The sequence below is a fragment of the Narcine bancroftii genome, chromosome 2, assembly GCF_036971445.1.
Source record: "Narcine bancroftii isolate sNarBan1 chromosome 2, sNarBan1.hap1, whole genome shotgun sequence".
Taxonomy (NCBI): domain Eukaryota; kingdom Metazoa; phylum Chordata; class Chondrichthyes; order Torpediniformes; family Narcinidae; genus Narcine; species Narcine bancroftii.
The window spans coordinates 353,555,052-353,579,631 of NC_091470.1; the positions used below are offsets into that span (position 1 = coordinate 353,555,052).

At 43.7% G+C, this 24,580-nt stretch overlaps 1 long non-coding RNA gene across 2 annotated transcripts in view; it reads left to right on the forward strand.

The window, feature by feature from the left end:
• The first annotated feature begins 3 nt into the window (after nt 1–3).
• LOC138755769 (uncharacterized) overlaps nt 4–24,580 on the forward strand; it is a 38,783-nt gene continuing 14,206 nt past the window's right edge. For both annotated transcript variants that reach the window (XR_011352555.1, XR_011352554.1), the window contains exons 1-2: nt 4–75; nt 17,881–18,043. This is a non-coding gene — a long non-coding RNA (uncharacterized lncRNA). The remainder of the gene's footprint in view (nt 76–17,880; nt 18,044–24,580) is intronic.

A 24,580-nucleotide genomic window follows, 5' to 3' on the forward strand; every position in this document is an offset into this window, starting at 1 on the left:
TTCAGCGCAGCTTCGTCACCAGATCGTGTCCGGGGGACTGGGCCATGACCCCACTCTCCTCAGCCCCCTCACACGGTGCCCCTTGTGCTCGTCATTTCAGCCCGGGGTGGGGGGGGGGGTGGAGATATGGAGTGGGGGGGTGGGGGGGTGAGGAAGTGGGGGGATGGTGTGGGGGTGGAGATGGGGTGGGGAATGGGAGGTGGGGTGGGGGAGTGGGGGGATGTGGAGTGGGATGGGGGTGGGGAAGTGGGGGGATGGTGTGGGGGTGGGTGGAGATGGGGAGTGGGGGGATGGGGTGGGGAAGTGGGGGGATGGGATGGGGGATGGGGTGGAGTGGGGAAGTGGGGGGATGGAGTGGGGGGGTGGGGACGTGGGGGGATGGGATGGGGATGGGGTGGAGTGGGGAAGTGGGGGGATGGGGTGGGGGAGTGGGGGGTGGGGAAGAGGGGGGATGGGGTGGGGGGTGGAGATGGGGTGGGGAATGGGAGGTGGGGTGGGGGAGTGGGGGGATGGGGTGGGGAAGAGGGGGGATGGTGTGGGGGGTGGAGATGGGGTGGGGAATGGGGGGTGGGGAAGTGGGGGGATGGGGTGGAGTGGGGAAGTGGGGGGATGGGGTGGGGGATGGGGGGTGGGGTGGGGAAGTGGGGGGATGGTGTGGGGAGTGGGGGATGGGGTGGGGGATGGGGTGGGGGATGGGGGGTGGGGTGGGAAGTGGGGGGATGGGGTGGGGGGGTGGGGAAGTGGGGGGATGGTGTGGGGGGTGGGGGGTGGAGATGGGGTGGGGAATGGGAGGTGGGGTGGGGGAGTGGGGGGATGTGGAGTGGGATGGGGGGTGGGGAAGTGGGGGGATGGGATGGGGGATGGGGTGGAGTGGGGAAGTGGGGGGGATGGGGTGGGGGATGGGGGGTGGGGAAGTGGGGGGGATGGGGGGTGGAGTGGGGAATGGCATGTGGGGTGGGGGAGTGGGGGGATGGGGTGGGGGATGGGGGGGTGGGGAATGGGTAGTGGGGTGGGGTGGGGAATCATATTGCAGAATGTTGCAGAATACGTGAACAGAGGCAAGACTGCTATATAGTCACCCGAAATACAATAAGAGCATTTACACTGAAACGGGCAAAGTCACACCCAGAACACAGTAAAGATTTTGAAGCTACAATAGGCTGGTGCAACTGTTCCATAAACAGGAAAAATCTGGTATTATGACAAAATAAATCTAAAAATTGCTCAGAAACTACCAAAAGATCTTGATCATAAAGTTGTAAGTTTTCACCAGTTTATTTTACATAACCAGCAGAAACATCAATTTACATTGGCAAATATTGGAAACCCCCCACCTCCAATGCATTTCAACATGATAGGTAATAGAACCATGGAATAGAAAGGTGTTAAAACTGCAAACCAGAAGTACAGGCCCGAAAGGACCAGGTTTACTATAGTGTTATTGTGCATGGTTGATGGATGAAGTTAAGACCCATGGTAATCTTCAAATGCAAAATTATAGCAAAAATGAAATTCTCTGCAGGCATTTTTGTACATTTTCATGAAAAAGGATGGATGGATGAAAATGGTGTAAAACTATGGACAGACAAAGTGTGGAACAGACAGTTCATGCAAGGAATGGAGTTTGTCTGGTATATGTTTCGTAGCCACTTAACTGAGAAGACTAAATGTAGATTTAGGGTTAGGGCTAGATGTAATATAATATATGTAATATGTAATACTTACATGGCAGTTATCCCGGGTGGTTTGCAACCTCTTGATGTCTGCTTGAACAAGCCATGTGTGTGAGGAATGGAATACATGATGACAAATGCAGAAAAATTATTCAGGAAAAGTGGGGCAATGCGTGCTACATCACTTGGTGCTGTGTGACTTTGTGCTCAAAGTATGGGAATAAACTGAAAGTCGAGACTGTAATAAAATCGTTTAAAATATCCCAACACATCTTTTGCTGACTCCTGCTTCCTTAGTCTCTCCATTATCTTGATTGTGTTCAATCTGCTTCCTTTCCTATCACTGAATTGATGAACCTCATTCAAAATCTTTTTGCTTTTACTACCTTCTAGATCATATCACAATTATCATCATATTACAAAGATGGAGATGTCATTGATCTTGAAGCACATGGAAAGCATAGATCCCAGGACGTGACCAGGTGTATCCCAGGATGCTATGGGAATCCAGAGAGGAGAATGATGGGACCTTGGCAGAGATCTCTGTGAGATACCAGAAGTGTAAAAGGTGGCTAATGTTGTGCCTTTATTTAAGAACAACAAGGCCAGTGAGCCTTACATCAGTAGTGGGAAAGCTATTGAAAGGAATTCTGATGGATGAGATTTTTAAAATCTGTATTTGGAAAGGCAAGAAATGATTAGGCTATTGTGTTGGAAGGAGTGAGCAATAGGATTTACAATGGCAGGGTGATAGATATTGTCTCCTTGGACCTTTGACAAGGTCCTGCATGGTCTGAAAGATTCAAACACATGGGATCCAGTGTGAGTTAGTAAACTGGATACAAAATGAGATTGATGAAAAGAGTCAGAGGATGATAGTAGAGGACAGCTTTCCAGACTTGAGGCCTATGACCATTGATATACTGCAGAGATGAATGCTGGTGTTTCATCTTGTATTCGTGAGTTCTTAAGACAACACATGGATGAAGTAGTTCACGGACAAGTTTCTCTTGTGTCTTGGTGTGAGCTTGCAGGCGCCTCAGATTGAAGAGACTGCCATCCGTGCGGTACCGGATGTAAACAGCATCTTCATTGTTGGGGTCTTTCATGGCTTGGTTCAGCATCATGCTGAAGAAGATTGAAAAGAGGGTTGGTGCGAGAACACAGCCTTGCTTCACGCCATTGTTAATGGAGAAGGGTTCAGAGAGCTCATTGCTGTATCTGACCCGACCTTGTTGGTTTTCGTGCAGTTGGATAACCATGTTGAGGAACTTTGGCGGGCATCCGATGTGCTCTAGTATTTGCCAAAGCCCTTTCCTGCTCACGGTGTCGAAGGCTTTGGTGAGGTCAACAAAGGTGATGTAGAGTCCTTTGTTTTGTTCTCTGCACTTTTCTTGGAGCTGTCTGAGGGCAAAGACCATGTCAGTGGTTCCTCTGTTTGCGCGAAAGCCGCACTGTGATTCTGGGAGAATATTCTCAGCGACACTAGGTATTATTCTATTTAGTAGAATCCTAGCGAAGATTTTGCCTGCAATGGAGAGCAACGTGATTCCCCTGTAGTTTGAGCAGTCTGATTTCTCGCCTTTGTTTTTGTACAGGGTGATGATGGTGGCATCACGAAGATCCTGAGGCAGTTTACCTTGGTCCCAACAAAGCTTGAAAAACTCATGCAGTTTGGCATGCAGAGTTTTGCCGCCAGCCTTCCAGACTTCTGGGGGGATTCCATCCATACCTGCTGCTTTGCCACTTTTCAGTTGTTCGATTGCCTTATATCTCTCATCCAGGGTGGGAACCTCATCCAGCTCTAGCCTTAGGGGCTGTTGAGGGAGCTGGAGCAGGGCGGAATCTTGGACTGAGCGGTTGGTACTGAAAAGAGATTGGAAGTGTTCTGACCATCGGTTGAGGATGGAGATCTTGTCGCTGAGGAGGACTTTGCCGTCTGAGCTGCGCAGCGGGCTTTGGACTTGGGGTGAGGGGCCGTACACAGCCTTTAGAGCCTCGTAGAAACCCCTGAAGTCGCCAATGTCCGCGCTGAGCTGTGTTCGTTTGGCGAGGCTAGTCCACCACTCATTTTGGATCTCCCGGAGTTTGCGCTGAAGATAGCTGCATGCGCGACGGAAGGCTTGTTTCTTCTCTGGACAGGACGGCTTTGTAAGGTGAGCCTGGTGGGCAGCTCGCTTCTTTGCCAGCAGCTCCTGGATTTCCTGGCTGTTTTCGTCAAACCAGTCCTTGTTTTTCCTGGAGGAGAAGCCCAGTACCTCTTCAGTGGATTGCAGTATGGTAGCCTTCAACTGATCCCAGAGGGTTTCAGGGGACGGGTCCGTGAGGCGGGTTGCAACGTCGAGCTTTGCTTTGAGGTTTGCCTGGAAGTTTCCTCTCGCTTCGTCTTTGCAGATGATGCCGCTTTAGTTGCCCATTCAGAGCCAGCTCTTCAGCGCTTGACGTCCTGCTTTGCGGAAACTGCCAAAATGTTTGGCCTGGAAGTCAGCCTGAAGAAAACTGAGGTCCTCCATCAGCCAGCTCCCCACCATGACTACCAGCCCCCCCACATCTCCATCGGGCACACAAAACTCAAAACGTTCAACCAGTTTACCTATCTCGGCTGCACCATTTCATCAGATGCAAGGATCGACAATGAGATAGACAACAGACTCGCCAAGGCAAATAGCGCCTTTGGAAGACTACACAAAAGAGTCTGGAAAAACAACCAACTGAAAAACCTCACGAAGAAAAGCGTATACAGAGCCGTTGTCATACCCAAACTTCTGTTCGGCTCTGAATCATGAAAAGGAAATGGTAGAAAAATTGTTTGTGCCTCACTGTAACAGCGGCACATCCCTCACATCCATTGAGACTGGAACATTTTTAACCCCACAAATTCTTTAGTGCGTTTTAGTAAATTGGGGTACTCAAGTCGTGCCTAAGTCGTAACCAATATATACTAGGCTGAAAGGCCTGTTACCATGCTGTAAAACTCTACGACTCTGTGTGTATTATGGTTGGTGATCAGATCACGATGAATGGTTTTCTTTTGGGGGGCAGATTATAACCAGCAAGTGAAAGGTGCAGGAACTTCACACAGAAAGAGGGCAAGAGTATTGTATTCACCAAAAAAAAACCCAAGCAATGACTAGATTTGGCACATGGCTTTCCAAAATTCCCAATTGTAGTTTTGTTTTGGATGTATCTGCATGTTAATAATATAAAATTCCCTGATTCCAAATGAATACCTTCCAGTATAGGAAGACATTTCTTGTGTTTGGCTTGGGATTTAGTCAAATGATTTGAATCTGTATGCAGTTTTCTTATGAGCATTGGGATTTGTACTTTAAATTTATAAATGTTTACCTTTAAATTTTTAAAATTTAAATATACAGCACAGTAGCAGGCCCTTCTGGCCCACGAGCCCATTCTGCCCAAATACACCAATTAACCTACAACCTCTGTACATTTTGGAGGGCAGGAGGAAACTGGAGCACCCAGAGGAAACCCATGCAGACATGAGAAGAATGTACAAACTCCTTACAGAGAGTACTGGATTCGAACCCTGGTCACTGGTTCTGTAATGGCGCTGTGCTAACTGTAACCATGCCTCCCCTAATTATGTGTTTCCTATTGATTTTTTTTTAAACAAACATTTTCAAGCAACACTATTGTTTTTGCTACGAGCCAAGAGGACTCCAGAAACCAGCAGCAAAAGAAATTCATCAAGAGGATGGTTACTTAAACAAAAATGTCTTTAATTTTCTTCAACCATAATAAGATCAATATTTAACTTATTACACTTAACTTAAACCCCTTCTAATTACAAGCACATGTGTATGTAATGTGTATGTGTTCAGGAAAGTTCTCTATTTCACTGTCTAATCATTCACTTTTCCCTCCTCCAAGTTCACAGGTATCAGGCAATTTTCATACAGTGCACAGAATTTAACATTGATGATCTTCACCAGGCTCTGGGGCTTTAACTTAAAATTGTTGGTTTCAGAGAGATTTTTGTTCTTGTTGGACACACAAACTGATCTCCTTCTACCAAGCCACTTCAATGTCTTACCAAAGAAACTTGCCCCTTCCTGTGTTTTCCAAAAGGTAATTTCTTCTTCTAGGTTGTCACAGAAATTTCTTAATTTTCCCTTATTTCAGGAGAAACACATTAACCAGCCAATTCTTCTTGTAATTGGACTAATAGGCTGAACTCAAAACCTGTCTTCAAATGGGGTCTTGTAGCAGGTCTGCAAAACTTGCTGCTTCCAACACCAACTCCCACTGTAATCTCTCTCTCTCTCTCTCTCTCTCTCTCAAGAGAATAGCATGTTTTTTTCTCTCTCCGTTTTCAAAATCACATGACCCCTCTTAGAACAGCAAACTTCAACCAGACTTGGATCGCTGGCACGGGAAAAGATTAATCAGTTTCTGAGCCTGGACATCTGTTCCTTTAAAGACAATAATCCATTTCAATTCCACAACGTCAGTCCAATTGACTCCTACTTGTGAAGCATCATAGACATTCTTCAAAGCCACTGTAGACATGGAGTCTCTCCTTGGGCATAGCTCTTGCATTTCAAATGAGATGTCTTTTGTGAAACGTTACTGAGATGACTGTTTGTGAAGTGTACCTAAACTAAACCCACACAATCTATACCTTTTAAAGACATATATAAAATTTAATTAACCCATTCTGTAACACTTTCAACTTTTATTTTGAATATCATAGGTATTCAGGTCTTTATTTGAAAGGAAGATGGTAGATGCAAATGGAAAATTGTTAATGTTATTCTGTCTTTCTGAAAGAGATTCAATTCCTGTAGCAAAAACACAAAAATGCTGGAGGAACTCAGCATCCATGGGAGGTAAAAATATACAACAAACAGCTCAAGGTACCTTGAAGAAGGGCTCAGGGCCGAAACATTGGTTGTTTATCTTTACCTCTTATGGACGCCGCATGACCTACTGAGTTCCTCCAGCATTTTTGTGTGTTTACTACAATCACAGCATCTGCAGAATTGCATGTTTCACTCAATTTTTACAGTGCTAGTTTAGTGGTGAACTTATTAATGACAGTCCATGAATGACTGGTGCAATCAGGGTCTTGGAGTCTGTATTCCAATGCAAATTGATCCCATTACCGTGGAGTCGCACTAAGTTTCTTAGCATTGTTGTTTGCCTGCAAATATCCTGCGAGAGGGCGTTTCTTCAGAAGAAACAGAATTTGTCATGAATATGTCATGAAATTCATGGTTTTGAGGCAGCTCTACAGTGCAAATATTGCTATGAATTATTTCAAAATAAATAGTGCAAAAAATGGAAAAAGTGAGATAATGTCTGTGGTTCATCGTCCATTCAGGAATCTGATGGTAGAGGGGAGGAAGCTGTCCTTGTGCAGCTGGATGCTTGAAAAGAGTCTGGAAAAACAACCAACTGAAAAACCTCACAAAGATAAGCGTATACAGAGCCGTTGTCATACCCACACTCCTGTTCGGCTCCGAATCATGGGTCCTCTACCGGCACCACCTACGGCTCCTAGAACGCTTCCACCAGCGTTGTCTCCGCTCCATCCTCAACATCCATTGGAGCGCTCACACCCCTAACGTCGAGGTACTCGAGATGGCAGAGGTCGACAGCATCGAGTCCACGCTGCTGAAGATCCAGCTGCGCTGGATGGGTCACGTCTCCAGAATGGAGGACCATCGCCTTCCCAAGATCGTATTATATGGCGAGCTCTCCACTGGCCACCGTGACAGAGGTGCACCAAAGAAAAGGTACAAGGACTGCCTAAAGAAATCTCTTGGTGCCTGCCACATTGACCACCGCCAGTGGGCTGATAACGCCTCAAACCGTGCATCTTGGCGCCTCACAGTTTGGCGGGCAGCAGCCTCCTTTGAAGAAGACCGCAGAGCCCACCTCACTGACAAAAGGCAAAGGAGGAAAAACCCAACACCCAACCCCAACCAACCAATTTTCCCTTGCAACCGCTGCAATCGTGTCTGCCTGTCCCGCATCGGACTGGTCAGCCACAAACGAGCCTGCAGCTGACGTGGACTTTTTTTACCCCCTCCATAAATCTTCGTCCGCGAAGCCAAGCCAAAGAAAGAAGACATGGATGAAGGAAAAGGCTCTTTACTTTAAAATTGTTGTAAATAGCACATGATGCATGCCATGAGGCTGCAAGTTTCCATTATAGATACAGCATACTGTGTGTCCCTTGCTCTGTGTCAGCCCCTGGTGGCAGCCAAGTCTAATCAAACAATAAGGCATTGCTAGTTGCCTTGCAGCCATGATCACTCTCATTACATCTCCCTTTCTTTAAACAAATATAGCTCACTTTTAACTAACATGTTTTCTTTGTATAACTCTGCAATTTTAACTCTAACACCAAGAACTTATATTTTCATTATTATCAACATTGCTAACATTTTTAAAACTTGATTTGTGTGTTCACATTTACAAACACTAAAACTTGAAGAGCAAATAAAATAGCACTACTTCATTCTATAACAGGAGCCTTTAAATTTTCTCAGTGAGTCTCTTAGGAGGATTCAAGTATCTTGACGATCTCCAAATTGACTGTCCTTGAATCTGAGTTGTTGCCTCAGACGATTTCTTCTCAGTTGTGCATTCAGGTTGAACAACAGTATCAGTTTTTCCATCTACTGTGGCTGGTCCCATTTGAAGGTCTCGACGATTTCTTCGCAGAACATCACCTTCATCTGTCTGAATGGTGTATGGTCTTGGTTGGACTCAGTTCCCTTCTGAGTCCATAAGTTTGTTTTGTCTTTTAGCCTTACTTGGTCACCAGTGTAACGTTCTAGTAGGTGTTTTGTTCCTATGTCAAAGTAATACTTTTGCTTTTCTTTCTGTTGTTCTTTGAACTTCCTCACTTTCTCCCCCTCTTTTGTTGTTAGGAGGTTCTTCTGAATGGGTAGGTTTGATCTTAGCTTACATCCCATAAGAAGTTGTGCTGGTGACATACCACACTCGAGCGGCATTGTGCGGTATACAAATATGCTCTGGTAGAAGTCTGTTCCACTGTCTTTTGCCTTATACTTTAGTCTTTTCACTGTCTGTACTGATTTTTCCACTGGACCATTGGATTGTGGAAAATTAGGACTTGACGTGGTGTGTACAAAGTCCCACTCTTTGGCAAACTGTCAGAACTTTAAATTGCAAAACTGGAGTCCATTGTGAAGACCTCGCTTGCCACGCCATGTCTGGAGAATATGGCTTTCATACCTGTTACTACAGCATTTGTAGTGGTGGTGTTCAGTTTAAACACCTCTGGATCCAGGGAGTAATAGTCTGTGACTACAAGATAGTCCTTCCCTTGACATTTGAGTAGGTTAGCGTCTCCCTTCTGGTAAGGTCTGTGTGGTGCTGGGTGTGGCTTTAGTGGTTCTGCAGGATTGCTTGCTTGATATTTCTGGCATATTGTACAGTTTGACACTTCATTTGTTTTATCATTGTTGATTCTTGGCCAGTACATCACCTCTCATACTCTTTTCTTACACCTTTCGTTTCCAAAATGTTCTCCATGGATCCTTTTTAGCATCTCTTTTCTCAGACTCTTTGGGATAAGGATTTTGCATCCTTTGTAGATGATGTCTTCAACCATTGATAGTTCCGCCCTGCAATTCCAGTACTCTGAAACGTCAGGTGAGCAGTCCTGCTTCATGTTGGGCCATCCATCCAAGATGTTTATCTCAGTTGCCTCAGTGTTTCATCTTTGTTTGTCTCTGACCTTATGAGCTCTGTTTTAGCATCTGATATGGGCAGTGCACTTGTGATCATGTCCATGAAGGTGTTCTCGTCTTCATCCATTTTGGTGTTTGCTGGCTCTATTGTGTCAACAGCTCTGGACAACGTGTCTGCTGTGTACATTAGCTTACTCGGAGTGTACGCCAAATTCAGTGTATAGTGTTGCACCCTAATCATCATTCTTTGTATTCTCAGTGGACATTCATTTAATGGCTTTTAGAACAATGCAATCAAGGGCTTATGGTCAGTCTCTCCACTGATTTCTTGTCCTGACACAAACTGATGAAATTTTTCACGGGCGTATGTGATGCTGAGCAGCTCCTTTTCAATTTGAGCGTATCGTGTCTCTGTGTCTGTCATTAAGCGTGATACATATGAAATAGGTTGCCAGTCATATTTTTGCAGTAGAACTGCACCGATCCACTATGTGATGCGTCTGATGGGTCTCGCTGGGTCGTAAAACCTCAGAACTGGTTCCTCTGTGATCAGTTTCTTTAGTTCCCTCCATTACTTTTCATACTCATGATCCCACTCCCATTCAATGTTCTTTTCTGTTCGTCTTCTCAATGGAGCTGTCTTTTCTGAGAGGTTGGATATGAATTTACCCATATAGTTGACCATTCCATTAAATCTCTGTACGTCCTTTTTGCATTGTGGCCTTGGCATGTTCCCCATGGCGACAGGCACCTTTCTGGGATCTGGTCTGATGCCCCCACTGCCAATATTATCTCCTACAAATATTAGTTCTGTTACTCCGAGCTGGCATTTCTTTCTATTCAGCTTCAGTTTTGATTTCCTTGTTGGTTCCAGCACTTGCTTTAGTCTCTCATCATGCTCCATTCTTGTGGTTCCCCAGACTATGATGTCATCCACTGAAGTATCAACTCCATCCAGGTGTTCATAGACCAGATGGATAATTTTGTGATACACTTCAGGAGCTGAGGCGATTCCAAATGGTCACCTTAGGAATCTGTCTCTGCCAAATGGACTATTGAACATACACAGTCTTGAACTTGCTTCATCCCATTTCAACTGCCAAAATCCTGATGATGCATCTAATTTGCTGAAAAACTTTGCATTTGCAAAATGTGACATGATTTCTTCACACATTGGAAGCTTAAAGTGTTCTCGCTTTATTGCATGTTTAGATCTCTTGGATCCAGGCAAATTCCATTCTTTTTGTCCACAATGACGAGTGAACTCACCCACTCCATTGGCTCATCTATCCTCTGAATCACATTCAGGCTTTCCATCCTGTCCAACTTTGCTTTTAGTTGCTTTTGAAATGCAAATGGAACTTTTCTGCATGGATGTATTATCAGTGGCACATGTTTATCCATACTTTGATCGTGTGTTCTCCTGGAAGGCAGCCTAGACCCTGAAATAGGTCATTGTACTCCTTCATGAGTTTATCATAGACTGTCTCTCCTTTGCTTTCCACAACGAGGACTCTTTTTACCAGGTTCAGTTTCTCATAGGCTGTAAAACCTAGTACATCCTTTGGTACCACGATGAATGCTAGCATGTGCTCTTTGTCCTTGTGTTTCACTTTGACTATGCATTCTCCTTGCACTGATATATCGATACCTGAATATCCTGTCACCTTCACTTTTGTTCCATACATCTTTGATCTGGGTCTAATCTTCTTAAAATCAGTCTCTGATATTACATTACTTTGTGCTCCAGTATCCAATTTAACTGAAATGTAAATGTCATTCACTTTTAATCTCAACATCCAGTCTCTGTTATCTTTCTTGTTTTCAGTCACAACATCTACATAGAATTCCACTCTCTCCCTTTCATCTACTGCATGAACCTTGCTTTGTTGCACTTGGTTCCTACAGCAACGGACATAATGTTTGCTTTTGTTGCACATATAGCATGTTTTACCATATGCTAGACACTTTTTTGGTAGGTGTTGTGTACCACATCAACGACATGGCTTTCGATTGTCCCTTTCATTTTTGTTCGGTGGCCACGCCTCTCTTTCCACTTTGGTGCACTTTTTGTTAAACAGTTTATGTCTGACCTTGTTCACTGCATCCACATTGCAGCTAGTTTCATTGAACAGCTCTTTTGCCTGAGTTTTTATAGTTTCTGCAGCCCTTCAAAATGCTGTGGCTTTTTCCAGGTCTAGATTTTGCTCTAAGCAGTCTTTCCCTTAGACTATTATCTGGAATACCACATACAAATCTGTCTTTTATCAGCAAATCAGTTAGTCCACCAAATTCACACATTTTGCTTCTGTTTCTCCATTCAGTCACATACTGATCAATACTTTCTCCCATTTTCTGTACACATGAAAAATCTGTGCCTCTCAAACGTCACGTTACATTTAGATATGCAATATGCCTCAAACTGTTCCATTATATTTTCCAATTTCCTTTTGTCTCCTTCAGCAGGAAATGTGAAATTATTATAGACCTCCAGGGTTTCATCACCCACAACATGTAAGAAAACTGATGCTTTTTCACTTTATCACATTTCTCCTCAACTCCAACTGCCACTAAATACAATCCCAAATGCTGTTTAAATATGTTCCAATTTGCAGCCACATTACCTGTCGTCTGAAGTTTCGCTGGTGGGTGTAATCCTTCCATTTTTCACTGTGTTAGCTTCACTTCACTGATCAGTTGCTGACCTTAGATCTTACCTTTTAATGTATTTCCTTCTAATTTCCTTCATCTCACTTGTTATGAGCCCAGAGGACCCCAAACCCAGCAGCAATATATGTTCACCAAGACAAATGGTTACTTAAACAAAAATTGCTTTCAATTATCTTTAAACATGAAAAGACAATCAAACTTTAACTTATCACTATTGACTTACTTTAACCTAACTTGACCTCCTTCTAATTCTAAGCACACATGTATGTAATATGTGGGTAAGTTCAGAAAAGTTATTTGGTTCACAGTTCAATCTCATTCCTCCAAGTTCACTGGTTGCTGGCAACTCTGCACAGAGTTTAACATTTATAAAGTTCATCAGGTTTTGGTGCTTGAAAGGTAAATGGTTACCGCTCAGTAAGGTTCTTGTCAGTTTTCAGAGATAGATTTGATATTCCAGGATATCCACAACTGATTTACTTCCATTAGCCACTTCAGTGTCTTGCTGACAAAACCTGCCCCTTCAGGGTTCTCAGATGATAACCTCTTTCTTTCAGGTCACCACAGAGTTCTTTCTTGTTTTTTCTTATTCCAAGTGAAACATTAGACAGCCAGTCCTTTCCTCTTGCATGAACCACAAGGGCTTTGACCAGGCCATCTTCTAAATGGGGCTTTCCACAAGCTTTCCAGCTTGTCCTGTTCCAATCCTAACTACTGTGGCTGAATGTAACACTGTAGAAGTGATCTCTGTCTGTCTCTTTCTCTATCTGAGAGAAAGACTGTTTTTTTCTCTCTCTGCTTGCAAAACTACATGATCCTCTTAGAACATCTCCAGACAATCTGTGGCTCAAACAAGATCTTTCATCTGTTGCCTTTTGTAAACAACAACCATTAGTGAAGTTTCTTAAGCACCATTCAAAGCTCTTGAAAAGACTGTTGGCCCCGACATGTCTAGCATGGGGCAGAGCTCCAGTAGTTCAAATAAGATCTGTTTTAAAGTGTTTGTATGTAATCTACTCTAACAAACCTTTCCCAATTTATCTCCCAAAAACATATCTATACACTCTGTCGCACACTTTTGATACCATGTTTCATCTTGTATTCATATGTGTAAATTCTTAGACAACTCATGGATGAAGGAAAAGATTCTTTACTTGAAAGTTGTTATAAACAGCACATGAGGCAGACCACAAGGCTGCAAGTCTCCATTACAGATACAGCATACTGTGTGTCTCTTGCTCTGTGTCAGCCAAGTATAATCAAATAGTAAGGGATTGCTAGTTGCCTTTCAACAATGATCACTATCATTACAGCTGGGTCCTCTGTTGTCTGTCATGTACATTAATATGGCCATATAACCATAAAACAATTACAGCACGGAAACAGACCAATTTGGCCTTCTAGTCCGCACTGATCCAAGTACCCTCCTCTAATCCCACTTACCAGCACGCTGCCCATATCCCTCCATTCCCCTCCCATCCATATACTTATCCAACTCTTTCTTAAATGACAAAATTGACTCTGCCTCCACTACCTTTTCCGGAAGCCCATTCCACACAGTAACCATAGTAAAGAAGTTCCCCCTCATGTTACTCCTAAACCTTTGCCCATCAACTCTCAACCCATGACCTCTTGTGTCCATCTCTCCTACTCTCAATGGGAAAAGCCTTTCCACATCAACTCTATCTATCCCTCTCATTATCTTAAACACCTCTATCAAATCCCCTCTCAGCCTTCTACGTTCCAAGGAATAAAGACTGCTACATTTCAGTAACTCCACAATTCATGATATAGTACACAGTGAAGAAATGATCTAAGATTACAACAGGATACAGATCAACTGGGAACATGTTCAAGAAAACACAGATGGAATTTAACTCAGACAAGTGCAAGTGATACATTTTGGGAACTTAAATGAGGGCACGATATACACTGTTATATGTGAGCAGATATTCAATATTTTTCTGAAAACTGCATGTCCTTTCATGGTGTTACACCACTCACCCAATAGCCCTGCACAATCCTGGTCCACTTCAATGTTTACAAAGTTTCCAGGGACCTTGGTTATCGGGTCACCAGTGGTGATATCTAGGCTTTGCCATAAATCTATTTTATTTCTTCAAATGCACCAGTAGCAGAACATAGAATCTATTGTTGTAAATATCCTTTGATATTATTGGACAACAGATTTTTTTCTAAACGTTTGCTTCCTGAAAAAAAATTTGGGTTATGATGGACAAAGCTGAACACAAAGATAATTTCAGATTTGCTGTATCATGTAGGAAGTGGTGAAACATTAAATGAACTTTTATTGAATTTAGTATTAAGCATATACGCACCACAAATGAAACAGAATGTATTGCAGCTATGAACTCAGTTTCCACAATCCTACAGTCTAGCTGGGCCGCGGCCAGAAATGATCAATTCTGGTGTAGCAATCATGTTGTTTTGAGTAGAAGGAAAAATCCCTTTCCCTCAGGTGCCACTGTCTCCAGATGTCCATCAGATTTAGTTCCTTCATGAGGGCCAGAGTTGTTTTTGCTGCCCTGCCCCACATCACTTTCTTCACAAAAGTTAAAATCCCCTCCAATTAAGATATTTTCCCACCCTTCTGCCAAGTGTAAAAAGACCCTTTGTATAAATTTTTCATCATCACAATGGGGGGGGGGCATATATATTCATCGGTGTGCAGGATTCTGAATATATTTGACAATGTACTATCATATATCTTCCGGCTACGTCTATGACTGTGTCTTCTACCTTCACTGGAACATTTTCCCCTATTAAAATAGCTACTCTGCTTCCCTAGCCTTGGAATTAAAGGAAGACACCACTCAGCCCCTTCTTAACTTTTGATTCTCGCTATATGTGCCATGACTCTCTTCCTCTTTACCACCCATTTAAACCATTAAAATTAAAACTTAAAAATTTAATTGTTTCATCCATCATCCCAGAGCACTTCCCCTAGGTTTCCTCCCTTTACCTTTCTCCCAAGATGTTTACTATTCACCCTGTCGATATTGCATGCCTTTTTGGCTCGGTGGACTGTATTCAAAATAAATTCTGGAAAACTAAAACGAAAAGTAAAAAACAAATGAACAAATAACATACAACCTTTATGCCTTCTCCCCAGGCACCTATTCTTCCCCTCCCTCCTGGCATCAGCCTGCAAACATTTGGCGCCATCTCCCTCCTTATCCTGGAGCGTGCTCATTGCACCTATCTTCCTACCTTGCCATCTCCTCAGCCTCTCCAGATCTCCCAACAAACTTTTTTTTTAACTTTAACACGCATGATAAGCAAAGTGTAACAGTTATTTGTGTTATCTTGACATTATTTACAACCAGATTGTCTTTTGCCTTTGGCCCTCTCTCCTGTTATCACCCTTAGGATTCTTCTTGAACAGCAACCAAAATGTTTGCATATCTCAATAGGTGTTTACAAATTGGAGTGTAACATGAATTTAACATGCCAATTTGGCAGATTATCTATCCATGTGCAGGCCAATTAATTGGTGGGTAGAATTTTTAAAAAACTGCATGGGTAGGCAAACCACCTCGGAGGTGAATTGGCTACCTGTGTACACGCACCATGTAGCTGCTACTGGTCAATTTGCGTTTTGTAGGCGATTGATGGTTGTCCAGATAGAAAATGACATCAGGACTTGCGTGCAATGGCCGTCTTCCTTACCCATAATATCCCATTGCTCCTGCCTCAACTCTGCTCCCCGCTGGCACACTCTGTTCCCTGCTGGCCCACTCGACTCCCCTGTCAGCCCACTCCGCTCCCCACTGGCCTGACAGCGTGCCCCTAACCCCAAACCCAACAGCATACTTCCCCTGGCCCTGACTCCGTATTCCTTCCCTGGCTCGATAGCGTTCCAAATCCATGCTCGCCCTGGCCCCAACTGCGGCCCCCCTCTGCCTCGCCTCCAGCCCCGATTCCACGCCCGCCTTGGGTACTTACCTTTTGGAGGCCAACACATGGAACAGGGTATTTCCAGCAACACAATGAATGACCAACTGGGCAATTTAAGGTCCAGTGAGTAAAGGGCTGCAGGGGTAGATTACATGGGTCCTGAGCAGCCCCAGTTTGTAAATGCCTAATTCCTCTTTGGCCTCTGCAAAGAATTTCTTCTCACCCCTAGGCAAAATCACCGTCCTTGTGCCCTTTTAAGAGCATTGCACTTATGTCTGGGTAAAAGAGGACTTTACACCCTTTGAACTCTAACGGGCCACCTCTCACCCTCATACTCACAGCCGCCGTATGTAAAATTAGTTCCCTATCCTGATTCTTCAGAAGTTTAATCAGAGTCCCGGACCTAGCTTTGGGAAGAGAGATCGATCGGCCCTTTCTATTTGGAGGTTCCCAATATCTTAGGGATCAAAAAATGCCACCAGCTCTTTTCCTTCAACCCCCTCTTTTACCCCTACAATTTTTATAATATTTTTCTTCTGAAGTTTTCTAGTATGTCTAGTTTTTCCAGGCATCTCTATTGCTTTCTAATCTTTCTATACTCTCTTCCACCCTTTCAACCCTCTCCTCCACTGCAGTCACCCTCCCAGTCAATTCCCCCATGGCTTTCCTGATTTCACCCATTTCTATTGACCAATCTATTAAAATGTTCTTTAGTCTGTCCTCTGAAGCCTCCTGCACAACCTCCATCACATCTTTATTGTATTTCGTAGAAGGCTCTGAGTCCCCTCTCTCCCTTTGTCCCATTTTCCTCCTTTTCGCTGCCCGAGGCGACAGGCCTCCTTGCCGACTGATCTCCTCCTCACCGTCGGTGCTGTTTCCCAACATCCCCATCACGGGTTTGGGATTGCCCATGCTGCTGGGGTACTGCTCCCGTTGTTTGTGGGGTTCACGCTGTTTTGCAGGCAGGGCTGCTTCCACGGCACTGTCTGTATATTTTTTTTCTCGACCATTTGGTGCGGGGTCGAAGTCGCCCGTACCTCCCTCCGTCCCTCCGACATTCCCAGTGCTGATGCCGCTACCAGCCTTTTGCTCCCGCTGCTTGTGGGATTCACCTTGTGGTGCAGGCATCGCCAAAAGACGTGACCCATTGCCATCAAAATCGCAGCCAGCCGATCCAGCTGGGTCATCCGTTTGCTGGGCGGGCTGCGACTCCGTTCCCTTTTTCTCTGCCCGCGAATGTTTCCAACGGACTCCACCATCTTCCCCACCATGAGGTTGTTACGGGGCACTGGAGTTGGCAATTCTTTTGGGGTGCATTTCTTATCCTTTCTCCCCATTCCTTTGACCTTCGTTATTTTTCTGGCACTTAAAAAAATTTTTTTGGCTGTTTTTCGACAGTTTCACCTTGCTTTCCCTGGAACTCTGGTTTCTGTATCTACTCCCTCCTCTGTTCACGTGTCTCCTCCTAGCTTTTAGTTACCATGTACCTTGTGTGAGTCCAAGCATAATCCTTTTGCATCTAAATACCTTAAAGTGCTTCAACCTCAGATGAGCAGGCAAACGTGTATTACACATGACAGTAAAAGAACCTTGAATTCCCACATCTCTGTTGAAACTCTCTTTGAAAATTTCAGTATGATCTTTTGAATGAGACTTGGGATTTCAATTTTATGAGCCCTGGGCGAGAGTACCTAGGAGAAGAGTTCAATGATCTTTTTTGTATTTCCAGAAAGGAAAAGTAAGCACTCAGAATTCAATTGTTTTTCAGGTTTAACCAAATCTCTCCTCAAGGAAAAACACAGATAAAATGTGCCAGCAATAATTATCAACTAAGTGGAATTTACAATTTCATTTATTTTGTTTTAAGATTTCTAACTTTGGCTTTCGAAATGCTGGTATGGACTCTTGACTAATCTTATTTGTTGTGTTAGGCAATGGCTGGAAGAGTCAAAGTACGGAGGAAATGGGAAAGAAAACTGAAGGCAAATGAAAGGATGCATGGTGATACATCACTAGCCTACTGCAGGAAGACCACTGGAGGACGGGCAGCCGAGCAGCCGCCTGGGATATAAGCCACCTTTGGCCCCTCTCGAGGTCAGTCACTCGGGAGAAGAGCACAGCTAGCTACAGCAGAAACTTTAAGCGGAATAAAGCCTGTTGTTCAGTCTTTGAATCTTGTGTCTGCTTACTGTCACAACAGTGCGTCACAGGATGTAATGCAAGTTAATTCTGAACTAGTCTATAAAACTATTACAATGACTAATTCTGATTTGGTTATGCTTTATCGAGATGAAAAGTTGGCTGATTTTTTTTGCAGCTGTAAATTCCCTATTTTATTGAATAGAAAATCGAACCAACTTTAATGGGAGGTGTTGACCGATGCAGCACCGCTGGAATTGATGTATTTTCTTTTGCAGTGATGCTTTAAAATTGCACCTTAACACCATGTTAGAAAAATGTGACAATGTAACATGATGGAATGTGAGGTTATAGACTGTGGTGGTGAATGCTTCTCCTTCTAGTGATTAGCATACGGGTAGTGCCATGCAAGACAACTTGGTGTGGAGATGGCATTTTGTCCTAAATTCATGAGTATGTGTTGTTCAGGTGAGGAACCCTTGCAGGCTGTGGGCTGCTGGTGACGGCGGTCAAGGGCTGCTGATTGTTGGAGACTGGCGGGGGTTGGGGGGTGTGCGGAACCAGGTACTTGAACTTGGATGCAAGAGGGTGCTAAGGGTGCTGAAGAGCTCCTGATCACATTGGAGGTTCGGATCTGGGGCTCGGGCTCGGACTGGACTCTGGGCTGCAGAAGCACTGGAGGTGACTTTGAAAGGACTCCCTTTCGCTTCTCTTTCTCTGACTATAAGAGGTGCTTCAGTCAATATCTGCCGATGGCGAATCTTTCTGCTTTACGGTAGAGAAAAGCAAATTCCATGTAATGCTGCACATGAGAATAAACTGAATCTTGAATGTTCACAAGGCAATTGAATTAAAATCCACCAGGTGGCAGCATTTGTTCAAAGGCTCCAAAGCAGTGAAGGCAGGTGTGATAGTTGCCACAAAGACATGCACCTCTCTGTATCGCCCGAGCCACAACACTACTCCCAGATCACCAAAGGTCCGTCTGTACTACTGACAGAACACAGCTAACCGGCTATGAATATTTATTGAAAGGGGGGCATGGAGTCAATGGCGGATTAACCATTAGGCTGAGTAGGCTTAAGCCTAGGGTCCCAAGAACAAAACAAAAGGTTTAATTGCGTATTTTGGATGATATTTCAGTACTTTTGCATATATCTGGAATATTACAAATACTATTTTGTTTTCTAAATTAGTCTTCAAACATATAAACATTTTAGGACTTCGTAATGCAGCCATGAGATTGTGCTTTCCATGACGATGTTGTTGTGTCGCGAGTTGGCTCGAACACTGAAAACGTGAACTCTGCTCATACTAGTATTTTGTATTGTCAGTTTTTATTCTGCAAAATGGCTACTAAGAAATGGAAACATAAAAGGAAAGAGAAGAGGTGAGAGCAAGAGTCTACAAAAGAACACATGCAAGCTTGACATGTTTTTTAAGTCAGCAAAAAGAAGCTGTACTTGGTGATGTGGAAGTAGGTGAAGAATCGCGACGTGAAATTAATTCTGGATCTGATGATGGAGAAATCGCAGACAAGTCGTCGAAGTCGATGGAGAGTGATTTGGACATAGTACCGCGATTGGAATTTATTTAACATAACTTAACGTCATTTTATTCTATTCAACAAAGATTCAGGCCAGGAGGAGCCTTACTAAAACTCAGGCTAGGGGCTCGGGTAGGTAGTTAATCTTCAACTGGGCACAGTTTAATGTAGCAGTTCGGGCAATGCTATTACAGCGCCAGCGACTGGGATTTGAATCCAGCACGGTCTGTAAGGAGTTTGTACGTTCTCCCCATGACTGCATGGGTTTCCTCTGGGTGCTCCAGTTTCCTCCCACCTCAAAAAAATGTACAGGGGTTGTAGGTTCATTGGGATATTTGGATGGCATGGGCTTGAGCCGAAAGGTCCTGTTACAGCGCTGAATGCCTAAATTTTTTTATAAAACTTATTATTTATTGTTTATTTTCTTTTCCTTTCATATTTATTCTTTCTCTCCAACCCCCCCCCCCCCCCCCTCTTTGTGGTATCTGAATTATATTTAATTTGAGTTAATGTGTTTTGTGAACCTGGGAATCTGTAGTAAGTAAGCCTTCCATTGTATCTGTACATTGTACTTATGTGTTTGACAATAAGCTCATTCGTTCATGGCAGGATCATTAAAACTGATGACACAGGAGCCTAGCTATTGCATTGCATCCATGCCAGCTGACAAAGGTCTATCCAGCTGTTACCTGGTTTCTCCTGGATGACAAAGCATTGAAGAACATAAGAACGTAAGACATAGGAGCAGGTGTAGCCCATCTGACCTATCGAGTCTTGCTCCACCATTCAATGTGATCATGGCTGATCTGATGATAGGCTCATTGCCACCTGTCTGCCTTCCCCCATATCCCATAATTCCCTTACTATGGAAAAATTTATCCCACCTTGTCTTAAATACATTTAATGATGTAGCCTCCTCTGCTTCAATGGGCAGCGAATTCCATTGATTCACTACCCTCTGGGAAAAGCAGTTCCTCCTCGTCTCTGTCCTAAATCTACTACCCTGGATCTTAAGGCTATGTCCCCTAGTTCAGGTCTCTCCCACCCATATAAACAACTTACCTACCTCTATCTTATCTATACCTTTCATAATTTTATACATTTCTATAAGATCCCCACTCATTCTTCTAAATTCCAGTGAGTACAGTCCCAAATGATTTAATCTGTCCTCATAGACCAACCCCTTCATCTCTGGATTCAACTTGGTGAACCTCCTCTGGACAAAGGTTTAAGGTGAGAGAGGACCCAAGGGGCAGGTTTTTCCACACAGAGGATAGAGGGTATATAGAACACAGAATCAGAGGAAGTGATGGAGGCAGGCAAAATAACAATGTTTAAAAGATATTTGAAGATGTACATGGATAGGAAATGTTTAGAGGGATTCAGGACAAATGCACACAAAATGCAGTCAGTGCAAGAAAATTAAACCAATGTCTTGATGTTTGGTGGTTCTAGATTTGTGAATTGTTAGGGTAGCATGGGGGTGGTGTGAGGGGGGGGGGGGGGAAGGGGGTGGGGGGAGGAGGTGGTATGAGTTCAAGAGCCTGAAGAAAAACTGTTCTTGATTCAAGAAGATCTGCGCTTCAGGCTTCGATCTCTTCTGCTGGAAGGTAGCAGCGGGAAATAGTTGTGGCCAGGGTGATAAGGCCCTTTATGATGTTGGCTGCTTTCTTGAGGCAGCTCCACCATATGGTAAAGCACATGTAATGAGCCCAGAGAACCCATAAACCCAGCAGCAATAGATATTCACCAAGACAAATGGTTACTTCAACAAAAGATGCTTTTAATTGTCTTTAAACACGAAAATAAAATCAAACTTTAACTTTTCCCTATTGACTTAACTAACCTAACTTAACCCCCTTCTAATTCTAAACACACATGTATGTAATGTAAGTTCAGAAAATTTCTTTGGTTCACAGTTGAATCTTGCTTCTCATTCCCCCAAGTTCACTGGTTGCAGGCAATTCTTATACTGTGCACAGAATTTAACATTTATAAAGTTCACCAGGCTTTGGTGCTTGAAATGTAAATGGTTTTCGGTTTTCAGAGAGAGATTTATTGTTCCAGGACATCCACAACTGATTCCTTTTTAAGCCACTCCAGTGTCTTGCTGAAGAAACTTGCCCTGTCAGGGTTTTCCAAATGATAATCTCTTCATTTCAGGTCACCACAGAGTTCCTTTTTGTTTCGCTTATTCCAAGTGAAAAATTAGACAGCCAGTCCTCTCCTCTTTCTTTTTCATAAAACTTGTAGTTTAACTCATTTATGAAGATCATGTGGCTGATTTGTACATCTTAGCCAAAGCATTTCCTCCTTTTCACACTGAGCAGCAAGTAAGTTTCAGTTACATCTAACAAGTTCTGCAAATAGCATTCTGAACATGAAACATTCATCTGTTTCACCCTTTGGAGATGTTGCCTGGTTTTTCAAGCCCAGAGGACCCCAAAACCCAGCAGCAACAGAAATTCATCAAGACAAATGGTTACTTAAACAAAAGTTGCTTTTAATTATCTTTAAACATGATAACAGAATCACACTTTAACTTAACAAACCTAACTTAACCCCTTTCTAATTCTAAGCGCATGTGTATGTAATGTGTGTGTAAGTACAGAAAAGTCCTTTGATTCACAGTCCAATCGCACCTCATTCCTTCAAGTTCACTGGTTGCCGGCAATTCTTCTACAGTGCACAGAATTTAACATTTATGAAGTTCACCAGGCTTTGGTGCTTGAAAGGTAAATGGTTGCTGTTCAGGAAGGTTCTTGTCAGTTTTCAGAGAGAGGTTTGTTGTATGATGGACACCCAGCCACTCCAGTGTCTTGCTGAAGAAACTTGCCCCCTCAGGGTTCTCCAGATGATAACCTCTTTATTTCAGGTCACCACAGAGTTCCTTCTTGTTTCACTTATTCCAAGTGAAACATTAGACAGCCAGTCCTCTCCTCTTGCATGAACCACAGGGCTTTGACCAGGCTGAACTAAGAACTCACAACCCATTTTCAAATGGGGTTTTCCACAAGTTTGCCAGCTTGTCCTGTTCCAGCTCCAGCTGCTGTTGCTGGCTGTAACACTGTAGAACTTATCTCTGTGTGTGCCTCTCTCTCTCTCTCTCTCTCTCTCTCTCTGAGAGGAAGCCTGTTTGACTCTCTCTGCTTGCACAAAACTTCGGGGGGACACTCCAATGCATTGCTGCAAAATCATGGATGCTCCTGTTTGTGCGGAATGGCCTCTCTCTTCGGTGAATATAAAAGTGATTACAATGTATTAGCAGGGCTGTTATCCTTGGTATTTTTTGTTACTAATTATCCCTCAACTTGAATCAATAAAATGAATTCTCTGCTCATCATACTGTTTGTGGGACTCTCCTGCTTTTCCATCATGTTCCCCCAGACCACCTATAAGGTTACAGAATCTTCTGGGTTGTTGTTAGGTTGTACAAGGCAAATATATTAATGAAGTTGTTTCTTTAATCAGTGGACTATTGATTGTTGAAGCAGTATCATGCATTGATTTCTCCAGCTGTTCTCACTCTGCTTGTAATGAGGTCCCAAGCAGCAGGATCTCAGAAAATCAGTGCTGGGGCAGGTGGTGTAGAAGTTTTGAAACAGTTCAGATCTTTGCCCTTTGGGGTGAAGTTGCCCAAGGTACCAACATCTAAGGTATAGTACAACTTATGCCCATTGTAAAAGTGAACAAGAAGCCTGCAGATTCTGTTTTGAGCTGCAGTGCTCTTCTGCCCATAGCAAATGTGAGGTCCTTCTTGAAAGGATCAGGGTACCTGCTCCAATAATGTGAAAATGGAAGTACCACTTTAGTACTATTAAGAGTTGTTTCCCCTCAAATGAAGAGGAGACAATGGCACTACAAGTTATGTGGCAGTGTAACGCAAAATTATTGTTGGAGTTAAAGTTGAAATGTATTGTCAGAGTGTCTACAACTCCGAGATTCTGGTTTCCCTGTGGGCCAGGCAAAATTTATTGTTAACTGTAAACTGTGCTCAAGGATGTTTACGTAAGAGAGAAATGTAAGCAAAGAAAGAAATGCAAACAAACTGCAAATACAGAAAAATAAATGCTTAGAAATAAATAATGAGCAAAGAAAGAATTGTTAAATGAGTTTCTGACTGAGTCTGATGGTTGAGGGGTAGCCACTGTTCCTGAACCTGCTGATGTGAGTCCTGAGGCACCCATACTTCTTGTCTAATGGCAGTAATGAGAACAGAGCATGTCCTGGGTGGCGTGGATCCTTGATGATGATACTGCAGCTCTCTGACAGCAGTGTTCCATGTAGATTTTCTCAATGGTGAGGAGAATTTTGCCCACATAGCTGGCTGTGATGCAGCTGGTCAGAACACTTTCCATTATTCTTTTCTTTGGCTTGGCTTCGCGGACGAAGATTTATGGAGGGGGTAAATGTCCACGTCAGCTGCAGGCTCGTTTGTGGCTGACAGGTCCGAAGCGGGACAGGCAGACACGGTTGCAGTGGAAAATTGGTGGGTTGGGGTTGGGTTTTGGGTTTTTCCTCCTTTGCCTTTTGTCAGTGAGGTGGGCTCTGCGGTCTTCTTCAAAGGAGGTTGCTGCCCGCCGAACTGTGAGGCGCCAAGATGCACGGTTGGAGGCGAGATCAGCCCACTGGCGGTGGTCAATGGGGCAGGCACCAAGAGATTTCTTTAGGCAGTCCTTGTACCTTTTCTTTGGTGCACCTCTGTCACGGTGGCCAGTGGAGAGCTCGCCATATAACATGTGTATAAATTATACATGTGATTTGCTAAGGCTTCTGATGAAGCTTTCAAAATTCCAAATCCAATTTGTAATGATCGCCTTGGCAGTGGCCAGGAAGGGCATAGCGGTTATCTGGAAATCTGACTCTCACTTGGGCATTGCGCTCTGGAATACAGAAATGCAAAGCTGTGTTCCCTTGGAGAAAATTTCCCATAACTTAAGGGAAAA